Source organism: Schistocerca nitens, chromosome 8 (assembly GCF_023898315.1).
Source record: "Schistocerca nitens isolate TAMUIC-IGC-003100 chromosome 8, iqSchNite1.1, whole genome shotgun sequence".
Classification (NCBI taxonomy): domain Eukaryota; kingdom Metazoa; phylum Arthropoda; class Insecta; order Orthoptera; family Acrididae; genus Schistocerca; species Schistocerca nitens.
Window position 1 is genome coordinate 612,017,442 of NC_064621.1, and position 6,000 is coordinate 612,023,441.

The following is a 6,000-nucleotide window of genomic DNA, read 5'->3' on the forward strand; positions in this document are numbered from 1 at the left end:
CATTGTGACTTAGCGGATGATGTTTTTTCGCTTTCCCTGTATGCGGTCTGAATCTTTTATACTGTGCCTCTTGAAGCACCAAACACTTCGGCTCCCTTGGCATAGGAAGAGCACATCAAACGAGCACCAGCAATTTGAGAAAGCTGAGGCTCACTTAACTCCGACGTATTGCACTCACAGCTGCACAGAATCTGAGCACGACTGACGCCTGCAACATATTCACGACATAGCCTTGCTAACTTTCGCGGACAAATACAACAGCGTCACCTGCATTTACGTTCAACCATACATTTTTCGCTGTGTTCCCATGCTTTTGTCCGACCCCTGTGTCTCGATGCAGCCTAACGCATGGCCCACAAATTAAGTACATTTTTTTTCCAGCCACTATCTGAGAATGACAGGACTTCGCAACTTAGAAAAAACTGTATACATAATTTCAAACTTTTTCGGAAGCTTTTTTCACTGACACTCTTCAAAATGTAATCAAAGCAAGAATATTTATTGCTTATGCATTTTCTCTGTTCGCGGAGTCCGACTTTCTATATCAGGCGAAAAAAAACTCCTCCCGAACGGGCCATGAGGTCCCAACGGCACCGTCCGGCCGCCATGCCATCCTCAGTCCATAGGCGTCAGCGGATGCGGATAAGGAGGCGCATGTGGTCAGTACACCGTTCTCCCGGCCGTATGTCAGTTTCGTAGACCGGAGCCGCTACTTCTCAGTCAAGTAGCTCCTCAGTTTGCCTCACAAGGGCTGAGTGCACCCCGCTTGCCAACAGCGCTCGGCAGACCAGATGGTCACCCATCCAAGTGTTAACCCAGTCCGACAGGGCTTAACTTCGAAGATCTGACGAGAAGCAGTATTACCACTGCGGCAAGACCGTTGGAATCAGGCGAAAAACGTTTTAATTTATTACTTCTGTACTAGGAACTCAATTTGAAAAAAAATAAAAATAAAAAAAATTGCAGACTGTATACCAGCGAATGTAGCTGCAAAATTATGTCACTGTAGGAGACATAGTTCAGGAGATACGACGTCACAAACATTGAGATGTGTGAGAAACTAGCTTTTCTTAAAACGAAGCGCAGATTACGCAGACTATAGTCATCTAGTGAAGAATCCGAAGCTAGTGAAACCGGTGTAATTAGGATTTGCGTCTTCATTCGTGAAAGTTTTACATGCTTAATGCGAAAAATTGAATAGAATAACTCATTTGTAGTGTTATCAGACGTTTGAAGTTGTTATACACACTGATTTCGATTCTTTAAAGCATCAAGGGTGAGGGGATTAAAGGTGTGTACATAGAACAAGAGCAGTCCGTCCCATTTCCCTGGGACACTCCTGACGACAACGTACTGGGTTCTATTACTTGAAAAGTTTTCGAGTCACTGACGTACCAGGGAATTTATTTAGTATGCCCGGAAACCTCGTTAAGAATCTACAGTTTGCCACTGCGTCAAACGCTTTCCAGAAATCTAGGAATATGGAATTTGTTTGTAACGTTCATCCACGGCTCGCAGTAGAACAAACCCAGGTGAGATTCGAATGAGTGACCATTTCAACCTGTATAGTCTTATGCAAAGGCAAAATTATTTCTCCCCGTGGAGGTAGCGAGTAAAAGCTGGAGGGGACCTTGTGGCTCTGGTACACAGAATGCCTGCCCTGCGGTGGCTGGTGGATGAGCGCAGCGAGGCGTGAGCCACAAGTGCGCTGGCGGCCTGGCACTCACCGACAGGTGCTGGCTGCTAGGTGCTGGGGGCTGGTTCCCTGGTGCTGGTTGCCTGGTGATGGTTGCTAGGTGCTGGAGAGGCGGCGACTGCGCTCACAATGAGCAGGAGGCGGCGCGGCGCCGCCCTCTAGTAGTGTAGGCAGCGCTCGGGAGTCGAGCTGCGGTTTCCGCGGCCGCCGTCCTATCCAATCTGCGCGGCCCACATCCCACAGCTGCGTCCGGCCGATAGCGCGGTAAACAGCCCGGAGCTGGAGTCCAGGTGTCTAGGAAAGCGGCGCGCGGCGGCGGGCAGCCGGTATCGCGGGCGTAACTGGGCCCCGGAGCAGATACCTGTCGCCAGAGGTACGCCTCCCATCCAGCACTGTTCACCACGACACAAATTAAGATTGAGATTGCGAGGAAGAACTTGCTCCCCTCGTAGCAGCACTGAAATGTTCCAGATGATTGGAAAAAAAGCGCTGGCAATTTCTGCTTTCAAAGATGGTCGTCGGACAGATGAACATGACTATAGATCTATATTGTGTTGGCTGAAGAACCAACACCGTGTTACTAGAGGAGGCCGAAATGCACGCGTTTTAGCTCACGCAGGCTGGCATGAGGAGGGAAGGACTATACTAACGTGAGGTCTGGAACATGACAAGGAATTAGAACTCAGAAAGCGGTCGTAATTAGTTTGATACTTAACTTTAATCCATTAATGATGAACGTCGCTCTTGACGGTACACGATTCACAATATTATCTGTTCAGATTATAGTAACTGAATATGGCGCCTTGCTAGGTCGTAGCGAATGACGTAGCTGAAGGCTATGCTAAACTGTCGTCTCTGCAAATGAGAGCGTATGTAGACAGTGAACCATCGCTAGCAAAGTCGGCTGTACAACTGGGGCGAGTGCTAGGTAGTCTCTCTAGACTAGACCTGCTGTGTGGCGGCGCTCGGTCTGCAATTCACTGATAGTGGCGACACGCGGGTCCAACGTATACTAACGGACTGCGGCCGATTTAAAGGCTACCACCTGGCAAGTGTGGTGTCTGGCGGTGATACCACATAAATCTTGATGCTATGGAGAGCCAACGATGTCAAAACGTTTTATGCAATGTCTCCATACATATTATAGAAATCGATGTCCGTATACACCGGTTAGGCCGGCCGAAGTAGCCGTGCGGTTAAAGGCGCTGCAGTCAGGAACCGCAAGACCGCTACGGTCGCAGGTTCGAATCCTGCCTCGGGCATGGATGTTTGTGATGTCCTTAGGTTAGTTAGGTTTAACTAGTTCTAAGTTCTAGGGGACTCATGACCTCAGCAGTTGAGTCCCATAGTGCTCAGAGCCATTTGAACCATTTTACACCGGTTAGTTAGTTAGTTGGTTGCGTGTTCCCTTGATCAATCGCACGGTGCGGTAGCCATATGTGGAACGTGTCAAGTGCACAAGAAATGCACATATGAAACAAAATTATACATATATATATATATATATATATATATATATATATATATATATATAATTTACCCCATTCCCTTAAATGGCACAAAATGCATTTACTATATTTATAGATTTATTTATTCCTATTCAAGAATTCATCTATGATATAGAAGGAGTTGTCAAGGAGATATGATTTCAATTTATTTTTGAAGCTATTACTGTTGTGTGCCAGACGCCTTATTTCACCTGGTAATTTGTTGAAAATTTTTATAGCAGCATATTTTACCACTTTCTGTGCCAGAGATGGGTTGAGCAAAGGGTTGTGTAAGTCTTTCTTTTTTCTGGTATTATAATCATGAATATCACTGTTGTTTTTAAACTGGTCCATGTCGTTGAGAACAAATGTCATTAGTGAGCTTTTAAAAAGATGCTTACAAGATGTGCGACTGTGAACCCCACACATTATTCTAACCACTTTCTTTTGAGCAGTGAATACTTTTTGTCTAAATGTTGAGTTACCCCAAAATATGTTCTGTATGACATCAGAGTGTGAAAGTATGCAAAGTATGTTAGCTCACTAATTTCTATATCCTCAAAATTGGCAATTATTCTGATCGCAAAGGTTGCTGAACCTAGTCTCTTTAGGAAATCCGAAATATGAATTTTCCATTTCTCATCTATATGTACACCCAAAAACTTAGTATGCTCTACCGTGTCTACTGACTTCTGTTGTTGTGTTATGTTTATTGAAGGAACTGTACTTTTTGCAGCAGAAAATTGTATGTACTGTGTTTTTTTCAAAGATTAGAACAAGCCCATTTGCAGAAAACCAATTAATGACTTGTCCAAAGACCTTATTTGTATCATTTTCAATTGGAATTTCTTTTACTGGATTAATAATGATGCTTGTATTATCAGCAAACAGTGCCAGTTCAACTTCCTGTTTCAGATAGGAAGGGAGGTCGTTCACATATATCAAGAAAAGAAGGGGATCCATGACTGAACCCTGTGATACATCTAATGAAATTTCAACCCAGTTAGATGAAGTGACAAACTTATTTAAATCACTTGACCCATATAAGGAAACTTTTTGCTTCCTGTTCTGTAGGTATGACTTAAACCATTCATATGCTATTCGCAAAGGCTCAATCTACACTCCTGGAAATTGAAATAAGAACACCGTGAATTCATTGTCCCAGGAAGGGGAAACTTTATTGACACATTCCTGGGGTCAGATACATCACATGATCACACTGACAGAACCACAGGCACATAGACACAGGCAACAGAGCATGCACAATGTCGGCACTGGTACAGTGTATATCCACCTTTCGCAGCAATGCAGGCTGCTATTCTCCCATGGAGACGACCGTAGAGATGCTGGATGTAGTCCTGTGGAACGGCTTGCCATGCCATTTCCACCTGGCGCCTCAGTTGGACCAGCGTTCGTGCTGGACGTGCAGACCGCGTGAGACGACGCTTCATCCAGTCCCAAACATGCCCAATGGGGGACAGATCCGGAGATTTTGCTGGCCAGGGTAGTTGACTTACACCTTCTAGAGCACGTTGGGTGGCACGGGATACATGCGGACGTGCATTGTCCTGTTGGAACAGCAAGTTCCCTTGCCGGTCTAGGAATGGTAGAACGATGGGTTCGATGACGGTTTGGATGTACCGTGCACTATTCAGTGTCCCCTCGACGATCACCAGTGGTGTACGGCCAGTGTAGGAGATCGCTCCCCACACCATGATGCCGGGTGTTGGCCCTGTGTGCCTCGGTCGTATGCAGTCCTGATTGTGGCGCTCACCTGCACGGCGCCAAACACGCATACGACCATCATTGGCACCAAGGCAGAAGCGACTCTCATCGCTGAAGACGACACGTCTCCATTCGTCCCTCCATTCACGCCTGTCGCGACACCACTGGAGGCGGGCTGCACGATGTTGGGGCGTGAGCGGAAGACGGCCTAACGGTGTGCGGGACCGTAGCCCAGCTTCATGGAGACGGTTGCGAATGGTCCTCGCCGATACCCCAGGAGCAACAGTGTCCCTAATTTGCTGGGAAGTGGCGGTGCGGTCCCCTACGGCACTGCGTAGGATCCTACGGTCTTGGCGTGCATCAGTGCGTCGCTGCGGTCTGGTCCCAGGTCGACGGGCACGTGCACCTTCCGCCGACCACTGGCGACAACATCGATGTACTGTGGAGACCTCACGCCCCACGTGTTGAGCAATTCGGCGGTACGTCCACCCGGCCTCCCGCATGCCCACTATACGCCCTCGCTCAAAGTCCGTCAACTGCACATACGGTTCACGTCCACGCTGTCGCGGCATGCTACCAGTGTTAAAGACTGCGATGGAGCTCCGTATGCCACGGCAAACTGGCTGACACTGACGGCGGCGGTGCACAAATGCTGCGCAGCTAGCGCCATTCGACGGCCAACACCGCGGTTCCTGGTGTGTCCGCTGTGCCGTGCGTGTGATCATTGCTTGTACAGCCCTCTCGCAGTGTCCGGAGCAAGTATGGTGGGTCTGACACACCGGTGTCAATGTGTTCTTTTTTCCATTTCCAGGAGTGTAGATATAGTAGGGGTCAGTGAAGTGAAGTGGAAGGAAGACAAGGATATCTGGTCAGATGAGTATCGGGTAATATCAACAGCAGCAGAATATGGTATAACAGGTGTAGGATTCGTTATGAATAGGAAGATAGGGCAGAGGGTGTGTTACTGTGAACAGTTCAGTGACCGGGTTGTTCTAATCAGAATCGACAGCAGACCAACACCGACAACGATAGTTCAGGTATACATGCCGACGTCGCAGGCTGAAGATGAACAGATAGAGAAAGTGTATGAGG

The 6,000-nt window shown here is 47.5% G+C and overlaps 1 protein-coding gene across 1 annotated transcript in view; it reads right to left on the reverse strand.

The window, feature by feature from the left end:
* LOC126198551 (hemocyte protein-glutamine gamma-glutamyltransferase-like) overlaps positions 1 to 1,883 on the reverse strand; it is a 394,601-nt gene extending 392,718 nt beyond the window's left edge. Inside the window, exon 1 of the mRNA XM_049934974.1 lies at positions 1,728 to 1,883. The gene's annotated coding sequence lies outside the window, so the exon portion shown is untranslated. The remainder of the gene's footprint in view (positions 1 to 1,727) is intronic.
* Positions 1,884 to 6,000: the final 4,117 nt, after the last annotated feature.